General features: G+C 42.0%; 1 long non-coding RNA gene across 3 annotated transcripts in view; it reads right to left on the bottom strand.

The window, feature by feature from the left end:
- Nucleotides 1–15612: 15612 nt before the first annotated feature.
- Nucleotides 15613–19535, bottom strand: part of LOC123577416 — a 74721-nt gene continuing 70798 nt past the window's right edge. For all 3 annotated transcript variants that reach the window (XR_006701832.1, XR_006701830.1, XR_006701831.1), the window contains one exon: nt 15613–16629. This is a non-coding gene — a long non-coding RNA (uncharacterized LOC123577416). The remainder of the gene's footprint in view (nt 16630–19535) is intronic.

Consider the following 19535-nt stretch of genomic DNA (forward strand, 5'->3'; position numbering starts at 1 on the left):
TCCATAGCATCCCCAGCAGAGTGGATCACATACTTATCACCTGTAATCACATACTTCTGCAGATAGTCACACTAAGTAGGTTAAATAAAGAATCTGAAAAGAATCAGGACTTTGTTTTTACTTTAACATTGTGGATAAAGGATTGTGGATCTGTATATTATGTCCCCTAAACATATTTGACCACAAACCCCATTTTTCCGGAGCATCCAACAGAACTAGTGTTGCAGAGGCTCTTTAGGATACCCCGAGCTATTAGTCTATAATATAACCTTCTCAGGAGAGGGAGCAAACTGGGGCCCTTGCCGGTCATTCACATTTGCCTTATCATCTCCCGTGACAACCAGAGATGATGGGGATTCTGACAGCTGAACAAGGAGGAAGAGGTTGAAAATGTTGAGCACCAGAGCAGAAACCACAGACCTTGGGGAGATGGGGAGAGGGGTCCATGGTGCTCAGCCTCCAGGTCCCAAGTGAGAAAAGAGACATGAAGACAAGCAGCATTGTGGAAATATGGGTTGTTGTTTTCTCTTCATTGGCAAGAAGTTGTTGTTCTGACTGTTGCTGAGGAGAAGGTGCCCAGGGCACTCGGAGGGCAAGTGCTAGGTCCCTGGGAAGATAATTTCCTGTTGTTTGGGCCTCTTGGCCCAGCCCAGAGAGGAGGTGGGGTGGGCGGGGTGGGCTGCACGCCTGAGGCTAGTGTCCCCTGGGTAAGGAGGAGGATGTTGGATTCCTGGAGAATTTCCAGGAAGATTTCCTGCTCTGAGAAAAACAGCACAACCACAGGAAAAGGCTCTGGGGCCTATGGGGTGGGAGTAATGGCCCAGAGTGGAGGTTTTGCGGGGTAGAGACTCGTACAGAAAACAGCTGGGAGCAGAGAAGCTTCACTCTTGCCATCCATCTATGTTTCTCAAGCCTGCTGGGTGCATTTTTCCACCTAAGGGTGATGGATTGGGAGCTGGAAGAGGGGGACCAGTAACTTTCACAGCTCCCTCTTCTCCATTCTGTACTTAGTGTAATATTTCACTGTGGCCTGGTCCATGGAGGGTAGGGATGGATAGTAGGCAGTGGACTAGAAGGGCCATTTGGCTAGGGTCTCACATTTATGATGGGCCTTAAGTACGGATCTGAAATGTGGGGGTTATGTACGTATCACAGAGCTGCACTCAGTCTCACTCACTGGATGCAGAAAACATGCATCCCAAACCTGTCCCATTACCAGACCATGCCAACTGTAGTGTGCTATAAAGTATTTTCATACAGCTTGTGAATTGTACTACTATGTTGCAGTGTGTATGGGGGGGGGGGGTATCCTGAAGTTTAATTTTCTAAGTATAAACTTTTTAAATAAACCACAATTTTAGTAATTTTGGGGGGCATTAAAAATATATCAGGAGCCATAAAAATGGAAATACTAAACATATTTCTTAAAATAATAAAATGGAAGTACTCTGGCCCTGTCTTCACTTCTGAGAGGGATGAGGGGAGCTCTGAGCAGGAGGCTCAGAGTGCCTGTTCCAGCTAGGTGCTTGGACTGAGAGCTTCTGAAGTATAGGCTATTATGCCAGCCCCTGGGCCCTGTTGGCAGCCCTTCTTTTACCATTCCCGCCAACTCTGGCTCCATCTGCATTACTCTAGCGGCCTCTGCTGGGCTGGGGGTGAAAGCGACCAAGGATGGGGAGGCACCCAGAACTCTGGCTGTGAAGAAAGGCTGGGAGGGATGGTCTGACGGGCAGCGTGTGGACCTTGCTGTCAAAGGAGGCTCAGAGAAAATAGACTCTGACTACCTCAAGGTTGTTTATGCCATGCTCTGGGTTTTAGAAATTGTTCTGATATTGGGGCTGAGGAAAAGAGGCAAGTCTAGGTCTGAGGGCAAGATGGCTTAGCCCAGGGAGACAAATGGTCTGTTGCTGCATGGGGATTAATGACTCCATTTTTTTCTCTTCCGATTCCTGCCTCCATATGGACCATAAAGGGCCTGGCCTCTCTGAGAAGGGCAGACATCCTTTGTGCAGCTGGTTGGGTCATGAACTCTCTGATTCAGACAAAGGGAACAGGAAGGCTTGCTGAGGCCTTTTGGTTACAGCTGAGTTCTCTGACCCAGCTTTTACTAAAGAACCTTGTTCCAAGGGCATGCAGAAGCCTTACCCAGCCAGTTACTAAAAATGCTTCTTCTTGCTATGGGGCATTCATCCCTGTGAGGTGGATGGAAGCATTCAGGCTCCCAAACACTTCTGTGCACATACTGGTGACCAAGTGGGTACTAGTGAGTATTTGGGTTAAAAATAACACATGGGAGCCCACAGCTTAGTGCAGCTGCTGTGGCGTGTGACAGAAGCTGGTATCAAGTTATTGAGAAAATAGACCCTTTTAGGTTTAGCAAAGGTTCACTTCAAACAGACAGAGGTTTTAGTCATCATGAATAAAGCAGTTTATACCACCACAGCTTGCTTTCCCCCCTTCACCCTGTTTCTCATCCAATATTGCAGATGGAAACTTTAAAGAAAAAATAGCTTAGTTTCATACGGATTAAGAACACTTATGTGTGAAGTTTGGGGCCATTAGGTTGCTAGTGGTAGAAGCCTCCCCCAATTCTGTCCTCCTTCTCATTTTGTATATATTTTTAAAGTTTTTTTTTAATATCCATTTTTGAAAGAGACAGAGTGCAAGTGAGGGAGGTGCAGAGAGAGAGGGGGACAGAAGATCTGAAGCAGTCTGACTTTAGGAATCAAGTTTGCTCAGACTCAGGATTAGTATCTGGAATATGCAGAAAACTCCTGCAGATAAACACGAAAAAGACCAGAAACCCAATGGAAAAGTGAACGATAGATAGATCAGGAAATCACAGAAGGGAAATCAGAATGGCTTGCCAGTGTGTGAAGAGATGCTCAACCTTAGAAGCATTCTAAGCAATGCAAATTAAAACTTGTTATCACTTTGTGTTAATTAGACTGGCAAAAGTTAGACAAGTCATCTATTACCTAACAAGGGTTGGCAAGGATGTGGGAAAGAGGGAACCATGGGTAGAAGTATAAACTTATAGAACCATTCTAGAAGCCATCTGACTCTATTTCACGAATTTAAATATACTCTACCCAAAGAGCCAGCAACCCCACACCTGGGTATACTGCCCTGGAAAAAACTCAAACAGGTCCCTAATGGAACATAAACAAGCATATTTGTCAGAAGATTGTGTGCAGGGGTAACTTAGGTGTTCATCACTGGAGAAATGATGAAGTGAAATGTGTGGATGCATGCTTTGCAGTACTGTGCAGATGTCAGACTCAATGAACCAGATGTACTTAGAGCCACACAACAATATTAAATTATATGTCATGAAGGAAGAAATACACTAAAAGTTTTGGTATAATACCATTGATGGAGGCTAACATCATATCTATCCACAAAAGAACACTATGTATACCGAAGGATATGTATTACATGCATTATAGAGATTGCCCCTTATGAGGTGGGAAGAAAGATGAATGAGTAGGGAGATGAAGCGGTGGGGGGGGGGGGGCGGATAAAAGAAGGCACCTACCTACTGATGATGAAATAATGTACCATGAACTGAAGAGATTTGTCCAACTTTCTGTACCAGAGACAAAAAAAAAAAAAAAAAAAAAAAGCTACCACCCCAAAGTTGGTCAACAATAAGGGCATCTGGAGCTTAATGATTAGAATAGTTGGTGGCTATGTAAAATTTAGACAGACATTTTAAAGGAAGACCCATTACATTACAAAATGTTTCAGGCATCTTGGAGGCATTTTAAAGTGACATAGGGATTGTAAGAGTGAGAAAGCAGGTAAGGGCTTAGGCTCCCAGGTGACATACTCAGGGAAGTCATGGGGTGGGAATTACAATGGAAGGCATAGGGAAGATGCACACTGAGAGAAGCCAGAACACAGTGGATCCAGGCCAGTCCTGGGTGAGATGCCTCCTAACAGGCAAACCTCCTGGCTGGACTTACCCTACTCAGAGAAAAGGCAGTGAGCAGGATTTGTCTGACCAAAGCAGTCTTCAGAGAGACCTTATATCTATGGGGTCCTCCAAAGGCAGTCTATGGAGAAGCACATGAGAAAAGTAAATGACCTGAAAGCAAGGAGATAAAAAAAAAATGAAGGAAGGCACTCTGACCCCATGTTAGTACTACATGTAGTAGTAAAAGAAGAGGAGCAACTTAAGAAGCAGGTGGAATTTATGAAAACTTATTTGTCTCAATGCATTGTGGTATCCTGGAACACAAAAAGGACATAAGTGGAAAAACTGGTAAAATATGAACAATGTCTAAATTTAGGTTAATAGTACTATACTGGCATTAATTTCTTAGTTTTGACCATGGACCACCTTTATTTTTTTTTTATGTTTCTATTTATTTATTTATTTATTTATTTATTTATTTATTTATTTATTTTTGAGAGAGAGAGACAGAGCATGAGCTGGGAAGGGTCAGAGAGAGAAGGAGACACAGAATCCGAAGCAAGCTGTAGGCTCTGAAATGTCAGCACGGAGCCTGACATGGGGCTCAAACCCACAAACATTGAGATCATGACCTGAGCCAAAGTCGGACACTTAACTGACTGAGCCACCCAGGCACCCCGACCATGGACCACCTTTAGGTGTATGTAAGGTGTTAATATTAAGGCAAGCTGGGTGAAGGTTATACAGGAATTCTCTGACTCTCTTTGCAACTTTTCTGTAAATCTAAAATTATTCCAGGGGCACCTAGAGGGCTCAGTCAGTTAAGCATCTGACTCTTGACTTTGGTTCAGGTCATGACCTCACAGTTTGTGAGTTCAAGCCCCACATCAGGCTCTGTGCTCACAGTGTAGAGAATGCTTGGGATTCTCTCTCTCTCTCTTTCTCTCTTCTGTCTCTCTCTCTCTGCCCCTCCCCACTCTCAAAATAAATAAATAAACCTAAAAAAAATATTCCAAAATGAAATGTTTCTTTGAAAAAATGAAAGTCAGTTCCAGTCCAAAGGCATATAAAAAGAAACAAAAATAGGTAAATATATCAATTAAATATGTATTGTATATATTTGCATACATATGTGTTTATAGATGTGCAAATTATAAAGTTTAGAAAAATGTATACCAGAATATTCTTATCTCTATACCATATTATTACAAAGATGTGAGCTATAGGTTATTGGTTCATTTCTTTGTACTTTTTTGTATTGTCTAAATTTTACGATAAAAATATGTAAATGTTATAATTATGAGAAAAAAAACCTCGTTTGGGCCTCCCTAAGAAAACACGGTGCCAGGCTCACAGGACACCCTCCCTGGATGTCTTACACAGATTCCAACCTTCACTGGGTCCCAGGTTCATCCTCTCCCAGGGTCAGGTTTGAGTAAATCTCCTAGAGATGAACAGCTTTCTTCTCCCTCTGCAAGGTCCACCCTGAATGAAAATGTGTGGCCCTGTGGATGTTCAGGAGAAAGCGTGGATACTATTATTGGTGGTTAGAGAGCTCCGAGCATGTTGGCATGTCTGATTGTTACTGTGCATGTATGCAATTGCACAGTATGGACTGTATATATAGACTGACAGTATTTATTCTTCCTTTCTTTTTTATCTTTAGTATTTCTCAATTACCAAGATGGTTAATATATACGTGCAGTGTAAAAAATTTGGAAAACATAAATGTGTAAATAAAAAGTTAGAAATCCTCCATATATGGCTCAAGGACGTTTTTTAAAATAGGCTTTTAGAAAGAATATTTTTAAGCTCACAGCAAAACTGAATGGAAGGTACAAAGATTTCCCATATACTCCCTACACCCATCCGTATACAGCCTCCCCCACTATCAACATCCCCCGCAAGAGTGGTATATTTGTTACAATTAATGAATCTACATTGATACACCATTGTCACCTAAAGCCCATAGTTTATGTTAGGGTTGACTCTTGGTGTCGTACATTTTATGGATTTCAACAAATATGTAATGACATGTGTCCATCATTTTTGTATCATATAGAGTAATTTCATTGCCCTAAAAATCCTTTGTGCTTCATTTAGTCATCCCTCCCTTTACATTTTTCATATCAGTAATAGATACATATTTGTCATTCCTTTGAATGGTTACATAATATTCCATTGAATGATGTACCACATCGGGCATTTTCTAAACCTCTGCAATACAAATGATGCGTCCACAGACACACTTTGCACCTATGTCTTAGTACAGTTTTGCTATTTCTGTAGGATAGACTCTTTCAGTAGGATGGCTGAGTCACACAGTATCACATTTACAATTTTTATAGAGACTCTAAAAGCATTCACTTATTCAACACATATATATATTGGGTGCAATTTTGTGTCAGACATTTATGAGACCCTAGGAATTCGGCTATGAACAAAATGACACAGATTCATCCTATGTCACTGAATAGACATTATCACTAAACAAATAATTACATGAATTAATATATTACTGTGATTAGGGTTACTTCTTTGAAGAAAAAGAACAGGTTTGTCAGAGAATGTAGACAGAGGAACCTAATTTATACTAGGGGTTTAGAGACAGCCTCCCTGAAACTGAGAATTAACAGATGAATAGGAAGATTAGAGAGACTGAGGGTCGGGAGAATGCCTGGGGAAGAAGGATGTTTCCAGACAAGGTAGACCTGTGTAGAGGTCCTCAGATGGACAGTAGGCTGAGCTGGAGGAATACCAGGGCCAGTGTCAGGGAGAAAATCTGGAGTTGAGGCTAAAGAGGAAGACTGGGCCAGGCCACACTTGGCCTTCTAGGCTGCCTGATTTATAGTCTCCCCAGCAGAGCATGAAGGGTTCCATTTCCTGCACCTCTGATACCAGCAATACTTTGAAGTGTTCTCCTCCCTCCATTCTATTACTGTATGAACATTCCCTGATTGCTGTCCTTGCTTGATTTTCAGTAAAAGTCTTTTTGAGAAGTGAGAAACAGCTCACGTTGAGATTGTCAGATTCAAAATGCACATCAAATTTACTTCACAATGTTAACCAAGTTCCCTAATTCCCTGTGCATCCCAGCATATTCCTTCTATTTTAGGACTTGAAGTATGAGAGAAATTTCCTGTGTCTGCAAAATCAATTTGTTCATCTAACGCAAACTATGCTTGCTCTATTCAGCTCATGTTCTGGAAGCTCCCTCTGGGGGTCCTGGATCCTGCCTTGTTCTAGCCAATGAGATGCAAGGCCTGGGTGGGAGGGAGAGTGCTGGGAAGCTGAGCTTTTAGATTCATACTTGCTAGTAAATCCTTGATGCTACTAGTGCAGTCAAATACGTGCCTCCCAGCCTATGCATCTCCTCTAGGCTCTCGCAGCATCCTGGGATAAACCTGCCATTGTGAGCTCAACACTGCTATTTATTTTTTCCTATTGGTGCTCAGTAAGTATTTTTTGAATGGATATATTGTATCCATAAAGGGTTAGAAAACATCTAAATCATGGCACACCATTCAATGGAATACTATGCAAGCATAAAAAGAATGAGGTTGGGGCTCCTGTGTGGCTCAGTGAGTTAAGGGGCCGACTTCAGTTCAGGTCATGATCTCACAGTCTGTGAGTTCGAGCCCCACATCGGGCTCTGTGTTGACAGCTCAGAGCCTGGAGCCTGCTTTGGATTCTGTGTCTCCCTCTCTCTCTCTGCCCCTCCCCCACTCACACTCTGTCTCTCTCAAAAATTAATAAACATTCAAAAAGAATGAGGTTGATATATACTTATTGACCAAGTTGTCCATGAGCTACTAAGTGAAAAAAGCAACACTTTTTTGTGTAGCTATGGATGTACAGTACAGTCTTCTTTTTCTTCCTAAAAATTGTGAATACACATATACACATACATATATGGAAGATATCTACCTATTTATTTATACATTTCTGTATTGTATGAATTTGTTACAGTGCACATGTGTTACTTTTGTAATTAAAAGAACACAGTAATGAATGAATAAAGGACTTTTTAGGTTTCCCAGAAGGGTGGATGGAGAAGGAAACTCTGTCCTTAAGTTTCTATCCCTGACCTATTTACCGAGTTTGAGACTTGTGCTTCCAACGTATATTTCAATAATAATGGGAAAAAAGAGACATTTCTAAAGGGTGTTCACGATGTAATAAATAAAAAACAGGTTCTGAACTACATGACCCCATTTTTGGGAAAAGAAATTGTATACATATAGAAAAAGGTCTGAAAGCAAATTGCTGATAGGGCTGTCCCTGGGTGTGTCATAGACTGGGGGAAACTTCTGCTTCTGTTGCTTGAATAGTTCATCATATGCATGTATTTCTTTAACTAATGGAGACAGTGCTGAAGGTTTGCTTTCCTTTTTTTTTTTTTTTTTTTACTATTAACATATTTCCTTTTCTTTCAAGATTTATTCATTAATTCAGTATATGTTTATTGAGCAACTGCTATCACATGACTGCCTGACACAGTGCTAGGAGGTTTTCTCCTTAAGAAACCCACAGTCTGATGGGGAAGACTCACAAGAAAACAATGTGATGTGAGTGGATATATAACACCAAGTGTTATGAGGCCATCCATCTGGCTAGGAGAGTCAAGGAATGATCAGGGAAGACTTTACAAAGGAGGTGTTGCTCATGCTGAGTGTCAGAGAATGAAGAGAAGTTTGCTAGTTGGACTAGGTGAGAAAGGGTATTCCAGAGAAAAGAAATACCTACATAAAAGCACCTTGTATAAAAATGTAGAGGAGTAAAAGAAGACATCCTGCTCATGAACTTCAAATAGGTCAGTGTGGTGGAAGCATAGGGGTCATGGGGGAAAGATGAGCTGGAAAAAGAGACACTCTAAGAACAGTAGGAAGCCTTTGAAGAACCCTGTGCAAGATAGAGTGCAGGCATTGCTGCCCCATTTAATAGTTTACAAGACTGAGTCACAGAAGGTTAAATAACCTGCTCAAAGGCCACATTAGGGGATGAAGTCAAACTACAAAATAGTTCTAAGATTTTTATGCTTCGGGCTACAGTGCTTCCTGGGCCAGGACATCCTTGAGAGCCTTCTGATGCTCTGGCTTGAACCACTCCAAGTTGTTAGCAGCAATGAACAGGCCCAGCCTCACAGTAGGCTCTGACCACATTGGCCACACACTTGGCACACCCTTGTACCAGAAGCCACAGGAGAGCTTTCTCTAAAGGAGCTTTTCCTAGAAAATGGCATGTGCACACTCAATCTTGACTTTGATGGGCACACCTCAGAAATGATGGAGGAGGCAGATGTCCTGGCACGTAGCTGTCCTGGAAAGCCACTTTCCATTCTTGCTGCCAGCATGTAAGTGGTACTTAAGTGGCTTTTTCCTACCCAAGACCGAGAACTATGGATGTAGCAGGAGCTCTATGATGCTGCATAGGCTTTGGGATGGGAAAGGGCTGATTCTCACACTCATTTTAATGGCTAAAATGAAGACCAACAATTCCATGTATTAGCAAGGATGTGGAACAACTCAACTGTTTGGCAGTATTTAATACTGTATTAAACATTGGCAGTATTTAATAAAGTTAAACTCACTACTACCTAAGAAAAATGTTCATGGCAGTGTTATTCGAAAGGGCCTAAAACTGGAAACGACCTAAATATTCAGCAACAAGAGGATAGATAAAAGTAAATTGGGTGGTATATTCATAAAAGCAAATACTGTTCAGCAGTAAGGAAAGGAAAAAACTGCTGATACATACAACAAGGTAGGCAAATCCTGGACACACTCTACTGGGCAAAAGAAGCCAGATATGAGTATGATTTCATTCATATGAAGTTCAAATGAATCTATGAGGATAGAAGTCAGAACATTGGTTGCCTTGGAAGTTAGGGGGAATGGGCATGGGGGAACTTTTACGAGTTATGTAAATGTTCTAATTTTGATCTGGGTGGTGGCCACATGGCTATATACATATTAAGTGTATGTAAGTGATAGTTCAATAAAGTACTGAGAGAGAGAGAGAGAGAGAGAGAGAGAAGCAAGTCTTGATTCTAATTCCCAGTTCTACCACTGTGACCCCTGGGCAAATTAACATTTATGATCCCCTTACCTCATCTATAAAATGGGGATAATAATAGTACTGTTCTCAAAGGGTGGTTTTTATTTTTTTATTTTTATTTATTTTTTTTTCAACGTTTATTTATTTTTGGGACAGAGAGAGACAGAGCATGAACGGGGAGGGGCAGAGAGAGAGGGAGACACAGAATCGGAAACAGGCTCCAGGCTCTGAGCCATCAGCCCAGAGCCCGACGCGGGGCTCGAACTCACGGACCGCGAGATCGTGACCTGGCTGAAGTCGGACGCTTAACCGACTGCGCCACCCAGGTGCCCCGGTTTTTATTTTTTTATTAAAAGGTTTTTTTAATGTTTATTTTTGAGAGAGAGAGAGACAGAGCATGAGCAGGGGAGGGGCAGAGAGAGTGGGAGACACAGAATCTGAAGCAGGCTCCAGGCTCTGAGCTGTCAGCACAGAGCCCAAAGCGGGCTCAAACCCGCTGACCCCAGGATCATGACCTGAGTCGAAGTCAGATGCTTAACCAATTGAGCCACCCTGGTGCCCCTCAAAGTGTGGTTTTTAAATTTTTCATTTTATTTTATTTTTGAGACAGAGAGAGACAGAGCATGAGCGGGGGAGGGGCAGAGAGAGAGGGAGACACAGAATCCAAAGCAGGCTCCAGGTTCCATGCTGTCAGCACAGAGCCCAATGTGGGGCTCAAACTCATGAACCATGAGATCATGACCTGAACCGAAATCAGACACTTAACCGACTCAGCTACCCAAGCGTCCCTAAAAAAGTTTTTAACATTTATTTATTTTTTGAGAGACAGAGTGAAGCAGGGGACGGGCAGAGAGAGGGAGACACAGAATCTAAAGCAGGCTCCAGGGTCTAAGCGGTCTAAGCACAGAGCGCGACGTGGGGCTTGAACCCACAAACCATGAGATCATGACCTGAGCTGAAATTGGATGTTTAACCAACCGACTGAGTCACCCAGGCGCCCCTGTACTTAACAGATTTTTGTGTACAACACAGTATTGTAAGTTATAGACACAATGTTGTACAGCAGATCTCTAGAACTTATTCCTTTTGCATGACTGAAACTTTAAACCTATTGATTAGCAACTCCCCAGGCTTCTCCTGGCAACCGCTATTCTATTTTCTGCTTCTACGAGTTTGACTGTTTTTGATACCCCATATAAGTACAATCATATGGTATTTGTCCTGTGACTGGCTTCTTTCACTTAGCATAATGTCCTAACGTCCTCAAGACTCAATCATGCTGTCACATATTTTTAAGGTTTCCTTCTTTTTAAAGGCTGAATAATATTTCATTGTATGTATCTATACATTTTCTTTATCCATTCATCCTTCAATTGACATTTAGGTTGTTTTTACATCTTGACTATTGTGAAACGTGTTGCAGTAGACATAGAAGTTCCAATATTGATTTGTGATCCTGACTTCAATTATTTTGGATCAATACCCAGAAGTGGGTTTGCTCGATGACACAACACTTCTATTTTCAATTATTAAAAATTTTTTATATAAATTCCAGGGGTGCCTGGGTGGCTCAGTCAGTTAAGTGTCTGACTTTGGCTCAGGTCATGATCTCACAGTTCGTGGGTTTGAGCTCTGCATGAGGGTCTGTGCTGACAGCTCAGAGCCTGGAGCCTGCTTTGGTTTCTGTGTCTCCCTGTCTCTCAACCCCTCTCTGACTTGTACTGTCTCTGTCTCTCAAAAAATAAAAAAATTAAAATAAATAAATAAATAAATAAATAAATAAATAAATAAATTCCAGTTAGTTAACATACAGTGTAATGCTAGTTTCAGGTGTACAATATAGTTATTCAACACTTCCATACAACACCTGGTGTGGTCACAACAAGCACACTCCTCAGTCTCCATCACCTATGTGACCCATCTTCCCATGCCTTGTCCTCTGCTAACCATCAGTTGTTCTCTATAGTTAAGAGCCTGTTTCTTAGTTTCTCTCCTTTTCCCCCTTTGTTTGTTTCATTCTTAAATTCTACATATGAGTGGAATCATATGGTGTTTGTCTTTCTCTGGTCTATTTATTTTGCTTAGTATAATTCTCTCTAGCTTCATTCACATCATTGTAAATGGCAAGATTTTTCTTTTTTATCGCTGAGTAATACTCCATTATATATATATATATATATATATATATATATATATATATATGCACAAACATATACATATAATATATACATACCATGTCTTCTTTATCCATTCATCAGTTGATGGACACTTTTCTGCATTTCCACCAACAGTGTACAAGGGTTCCAGTTTCTCCACATCCTCACTATCACTTGTCTTTTGCATAGCACTTGTTTTAAGAGTCAAATAAGATAATGCACAAAAATCTTAGTCTAAAAGCCTGAAAAATACCGAGTCTGGCAAAAATTATTCTCACTGATGGTTCCTCACTCACCACCTACGAGGAACAGGCCCCTGAAGACTCACCCCCCCCGTCCCCCAAAAAACAGTTCCACCTCTGGTTAGCAGCGCTTCCAAGCCCCACATGACAAAATGCTGTCATGCTTGCAGAATCCATGAGGCTCCAGTGACTAGAAAGAAGTTTCATTGAATTCTGAACAGGAAGTAGCAATGGCAGCTGATAATCTGTGACCTGAATATAGCTATCCATTATCTCACTGTGGTTTCTTGTTTCTCTGACAGAGGAAACACCCACGACTTTCTTGAAGTTATTCAAAACACTCAGCTCCTTGTTTAGCTCTGGCAGGATAATGTTACCCCTGGGCACTCCTGTGCTTTGGGCTGTGGCCTCCCTGCCAGCCTGCGGCTCCCAGCTCAGCAACCAACCTGTAGAGTAACTATCCCCTCTACTTGGGGGGCAGTGATAGGAACAAACCAGGAACGAGGCCAACAGTATCTATAGCTGTTGGAAGGGGAAAACAAACAAAGCAAGAAACCTTAACTACAACATCCACTTTTTTTCTTTTTCAAGAAGCCAGTCAGGCATAACTGACATGCTGGAAGAGTATGTGTTACCAGCTTCTTCTCATCATCACTAGTTTCTAGAGCAGAATTTTTTTTTTATCTTTTAATGTATTTTGCTTTTTAAATGTATGTTAAGTAGGCTCCATGCCCTACTTGGACTTGGGGTTTGAACTCATGACTGTGAGATTGAGAGTCACGTGCTCTACTGACTGAGCCAGCCAGGCACCACAAAGGTCATTAGTTTCTAAATTGCTCTCCATCTCTGGATGCTTCTCTCTGGTTCTGTTCTCAGGGAAGTGAATCTGTCCTAGAGGATCCACCCTCTAGGCGAGGAGCAGAGCTCAAGCCCAAGTCTCAGGTTTGAGCAGAAAAGTGTTGTTGACTCTTGGTTTTATAAAACTCAGAGTCCTGGAGACTCTTGGCCAAATCGTATAGTAGGGAGTTTATCTTTGACTTCACCTCCTGCTGTCTCCTGTCCAGCCTGCTCTCTTACCAAAGCTTTTGTCACTTACTACTACATCTGGGAAATCATTCATTCCGAAGAATTATGTCATGTGTTGCCTCTCTCAAGAGTACTTCTATTTTAAAAAAGAACTCTCAAGACAGTAATGCTTAAATCAAAGTACTTCATCTCTAGACTTCAGGGGAGCAGTGTTTGGCAGGGCAGGGAAGGCCTTAGGACTCTCTTTGGCCCCCTGGTGGCCATCACTTCTTAGTTCTCCGGATGTAGATGACACAGCATGACTCTCATTTTAAAAGACTTTTCTTTTTCTGAAGAGGAACAGAAAGGTGGAACTCCTGTAATTTGGTCAGAACAGAATGGGGAAGCTGTAAAAGCAGGTGGCCGAAAAGCCCAGGAAAATGTGTTCAAAAGCTGTTCTTACAGGCCCAGAGCTCATGCTCAGAGTTGGAGGGCCCCCAGAAAGCTGGAGGAGTAAAGGGTCACTCAGGGATTCTGAGACACAGTGGAAGCAACACCACACTGGCGTGAATGAAACCAGATTTCTGACGGCTGGTCTCTGCCACCTACCAGTTGAGCCCTGAGCAGTCCTTAACCTCTCCAGAACTCATTCTCTTCAATGAAAATACTCCAGGCAGGAAAAATACAGACTGAGATGTTGACAGTGGTCCACTCAGGATGTGGGATTGCAGGTGAAGTCTGTTTCTTCTTATTGCCTGTATCAGAGTTTAATTAGAGATGCATAACTACTAAGAATGACCTAGAATCAGTGGTTTATTATAAGGGATTTGAAGTTATGTAATTGTGGGCACTGGTTAAATAGCTTATGTGCACTTGCTGCTTATGTTTCTCGCGCTGGGCCTGAAGTCAGGAGGGTAGCAGCTAGGAAGAATGAAGAGACATGAAGTATGGGAGAGTGAGGGCAAACTGGAACTTGCAAGAAAAATGTGGCACCCTGAAGGGTGAAGTGGAACCTGCATCTGTCTCCCACTGCCTCCACCATCTCCAACCTCAGTGATGTCAGTGACCTGCAAAAGGAGCTGGGACCTTTGGCATGGAGCTAAACACACATTTGGACCAGGAGTTGAACAAGTTGAAGGACAAGATGTGGTGGGAACTATGAGTCCAGTTGCCTTCCCATGCCAACAGGTAAACCAGCAGATCTGAGACATGTATGAGTTGCAATGGTGCCTGCCTTTATGCAGACCTTCTGAACATAAACATGGCTGCTTCACTTCTGCAAGTCTTATGCAAACTTACTTTTTTTTTTAAGCTCACTTATTTATTTTGAGAGAGAAAGAGAGAAAAGAGAGACACAGCATGAGTGGGGGAGGGGCAGAGAAAGAGGGAGATAGAGACTCTCAAGCAGGCTCTGCACTGTCAGCACAGTGGGGCTCCAGCTCATGAAACCACTAGATCATGACCTGAGCCCAAACCAAGAGTCAGTCGCTTAATGGACTCAGCCACCCAGGCACCTTGTATGCAAATTTTCTTGTGGCTAAATCTAGCCTGGAATCAGATAGGGAAAAAAAATTCTGAAAAACGTAGTTCCAATTTAACTAAATTGACGTGTACAAAGCCACCACGATTCCTTTCTGTATTTGACATACCTTCTTCAATTAGCATGTATTACTTTAATAACCAGGAAAGCAAAACCTTAAAAAATTCCTAGAATATCCAAATGGCTAATAAATATATTAAAAATACTCCATTCACTAATCAACAGGAAAATGCAAATTAAGAGCACAACAGGATATCTGTTCACATCACACCAGAATGACTAAAATAAAGAAGACAGACAACACCAAGTGTTGGTGAGGATATGGAGCAACCAGAACTCTCACACATTGCTAGTGGGAGTATAAATTGGTTACAACCACCTTGGAAAAATGTCTGACAATATCTATCCAAGCTGAAAATGTGCATACCCTATGACAGCAATTGCATTTCTAGAAAAACATATGTTCACTAAAACATATATACAAGAATGCTCATAGTGACACTATTTGTAATAGCTAAAAACCAGAAACAATTCAAATGTCCACCAACAATAGAATGGATAAATAAATCATGGTGAATTCATATAAAGGAGTATTAGATAACAATGGGAATAAATAGTCTATATCTCTATACAATAGTAAGGATGAATATCATAAATATAATGTTAAGTGGAAGAAGCCAGGCAAAAAAAGAATACATACTTACAATTCCATTTATGTCAAGTTCAAAAACAGGAGAAATTAATATATGTTTTTAATTTATGAACAGGAATTACCCTTGAGAAACTAGTGACTGGAAGATGTGCTAGTGACATTCTGTTTCTTCATTTAGGTTTTGGTTATATGAAGGTGTTTGCCATTTGAAAATTTATAGAACTGTATATTTATGATTTGTGCATTTTTCAGTATATATGTTATACTTCCACAAAAAGCAGAAAGAAAAAGAAAAAATTAGTAATCCCTCATTTAGGAAACTCACAAATTATATCACAAATTGAGGTGATTCAAATGCAATAATGTGGATTACAGTGCTTGGATTACAGTTCAGAGGAATACATAGACATAGGAATAAGGACAGAGAATAGAATATTTAACCTAGGTTGGCTAAATATGATTCTTTTTAATCATAGTAAAATACGTATAACATAAAATTTACCACTTTATGGCTTGGGGTATTTTTTAAGAGAATATGTGTGGTTGTATGTGTGGCAGGGGGAGGTACTGGTTGGTGAGAAGTAAGAAGGAAAGACAGGTTTCCTGAGTCCCTGATTAGCTTCTGTCATACTTGCCTCAGTTTGTTCTGCTTGCTCAGCTGAGGTCTCATGACCAAGCAGGGTAATTCACCGCCCCTTGAAGTCAGTCCCTTCATTGGCTGTGGGGGGATTCTCCAGCCCCCTGAAGTCAGGCTAGAACTGATGACAGGGGCTCCTATGAACTCCAGAAGTGCCATTGAATCCCACTCTGTTCTCCTCACTACCCCCAACACACACATTTCACCTCACCTGTGACTATCTCTACCCCTGAAGCTCTTCTCTTTATCAGCAGTCATGAGAAAGACCAGGAGTACAAATTCAGCAAAGGTTTTAAAGGGCCGTCCCAGGACAGTAGTCATGGTGTCAATTTTGCTCTCCAGAGAGATGACATGTATGTATTTCCAGGCTCACTTGGGCAGTTGGTTCTTTATCTGGCTCCAGCACCAGCACCAGCACCATCTAGAGAGGGAAGGAATTCACAGCTCTTTTTTTTTTAAGAGGTGGGGAGGGTCAGAGAGAGAGAGAGAGAGAGAGAGAATCCCAAGCAATCGCGGCACTGTTGTCGCAGAGCCCAAAGTGGGGCTTGATCTCATGAACTGCAAGATCATGACCTGAGCTGCAATCAAGAGCCAGATGCTTAACTAACCGAGCCATCCAAGTGCCCTGAAACTCACAGCTCTAAAATACTTACATTGGAGTAGAGGCCAAGAATAACAGAAAATTCTGTTCCTGATAATACCACTGGAGAGAAACAACGGAGTGCCTACTGTGTGCTTGGCATGATGCTTCCAGCAAGATACCCATGCCTCTTGGAGACCAGCAGAGGGCTCAGGACTCATCTAAGTGCAGGTTGTTTGAGCTAGAGCTTTTTAAGGGGAAGAGAAATCTGGATAAATTACAGTGGGTGACTCATTCTCCCTCTTCCTGGAAGCCCAATCAACCCAGATTTTATTCTACTAAAATCAGATTAAAATAAACACCACACACACTTATGTAAAGAGAGGTCTGGAAAGATAACACAGTAGTTACCTTTGAGTGGTGGACGAGGGTTGATATTTCCCTCTTCCTTGTACTTTTAAGGAAGCCTGTGCAATATTTTTTTTTTTTAATTTTTTTTTTTCAACGTTTATTTATTTTGGGACAGAGAGAGACAGAGCATGAACGGGGGAGGGGCAGAGAGAGAGGGAGACACAGAATCGGAAACAGGCTCCAGGCTCTGAGCCATCAGCCCGGAGCCTGACGCGGGGCTCGAACTCACAGACCGCGAGATCGTGACCTGGCTGAAGTCGGACGCTTAACTGACTGCGCCACCCAGGCGCCCCAGGAAGCCTGTGCAATATTTAAGCACATGGCCTTAGGACAGAAAGCACTTGGGTTCAAATCTCAGCCATGTGACTTTGGGCAAGTTACTTCACCTGTATGAACTTTAATCTTATTATCTGTAAACGGGGATGATAATAAACCTACCTGAATAAAATGATGCACATTAAGTGTTTTCGTATAGTGTCTTACACAAAGAAAACACTCCATAAATGGGAGCTGTTATTGTTATATTTCCATATTTTTTGACATTTTTTATCAAACACATTTTAAAAATAAAAAAAATAAAGATTTTTTTTTTTTTTTTTTAAAGAAGAACAAGGACAGTCCTGAAAAGGAAGAGAGTTTGTAAGAAGACATGTGGAGACTTAGGAGGTGTGGGCAAAAGGAGGGAGTGGCTCAGCCATGGAGTGGGGGGTAGGGGTTGAATTGGACTATGAGCCTTTCTTTTTTGGCTTCCAGCTGAGGATCTATGTCTTTCTGCCCTGGGTTACTGCTCCCTGCACCCTATGCTCAGACACAAGAGCAATTGCCCCAGTTAGCTCTACTCTGGAAACATCTCTGATACTAGAGAATCCTGGGGCACACTGGTTACTAGAGAGTTTCTTGCCATGATCTGGATACAGAGTGACATGACCAGCTCAGCACAAGGCTCCTATCATTTCATTTCTTGTTCTCACATGCTGTGTCTGTGAGTACTGCTTTAAAAACCTCTAAAGGTTAGCCCTTTGAAATCACACCTCTTAGTCCCTGGGGCTGGCAAGGATTTTACTGGTTTTTAAGTGCTTATTTATTTATTTTGAGAGAGAAAGAGAGAGAGCGAGTGCGACAGCACAGGTGAGTGCACGAGAAGGGAGGAGGGGAGAGAGAGAGAGAGAGAGAAAGAGAGAGAGAGAGAGGAGAGAGACAATCACAAGCAGACTCCTCAAGGTCAGCGTGGGCTCAAACTCACGAACTGTGAGATAATGACCTGAGCTGAAATCAAGAGTTGGACGCATAACTGACTGAGCCACCTAGGCACTCCTGCTTTACTTTTAATAAGACATTCACTGCTATGACATCATCAAAATAACTCTAGGAAAGGGACACAGTCCTTAGAGGAGGCATCCTCCCACCACTTTTCTGGGGTTGTTCCTTTTCCTTTAAGTGAATACTTGCTCTGCCTCTCCACGCCTGGCCTGGCATTCAGCACACACTGTGGGTTTTGCCTTTTGTCACACTGAGCATGCCTCCTGCAACCGTGGCTGGGGCACACATTCTCCCATATTTGGGAGTAAGCTGGAGACTTGGCGGCATGTGGGTTTCTGTTTAAAATTCCAAAGCCAGCGGGGCGTATATTATCCATTTCCTCAAATCCAACATGCTGTAAAGCATGAGTCAGAGTCGGATAAGCTTCTTCCCAGGGGAAGTTGTGTCAGTTGGTTAGTGAATGTAATTAAACAAGGATAATGTTCACTGGCATTAGCTGCAGATTAATGCAGAGAAAAACAAAATCTCCATCTTGAGTTTACAATCTTCCTGCCAAGATAGGACAACTTCCCCAAGTGTCACTGATCAGGGAAGGCAATCCAATCTTAATGTAATTTCAGGGGCATAGGAAGACCACTCCATCAATTGTCTCCTTCCACATAAATAAATAATGTAGATATTAGGAACTTTTGGGCACTTGGGTGGCTCAGTCGGGTGAGCGTCTGACTCTTGATTTTGGCTCAGGTCATGGTCTCACGGTCATGGGATCAGGCCCACTTGGGGCACTGCAATAACATTGCAGAGGCTGCTTGGGATTCTCTCTCTCTCTCTCTCTCTCTCTCTCTCTCTCTCTCTCTCTCTTCCCTCCCCTGCTTGTGCACTTGCATGTGCATGTGCACGCTCTCTCTCTCCCTTTCTCTCTCAAAGTAAATAAACTAAAAAAAAGATATGAGGAACTTTGGAAGAGGGATGTATATTCGGATTATTTTTAAGTTATTTTGTGAGGAGGGTTACATGTTAGGAAATCTCAGTGAGGGTTATTTTATCTGATTTAATCCATCATCACGCAGGGCCAG

The sequence above is a fragment of the Leopardus geoffroyi genome, chromosome D2, assembly GCF_018350155.1.
Source record: "Leopardus geoffroyi isolate Oge1 chromosome D2, O.geoffroyi_Oge1_pat1.0, whole genome shotgun sequence".
In the NCBI taxonomy this organism is placed as follows: Eukaryota; Metazoa; Chordata; class Mammalia; order Carnivora; family Felidae; genus Leopardus; species Leopardus geoffroyi.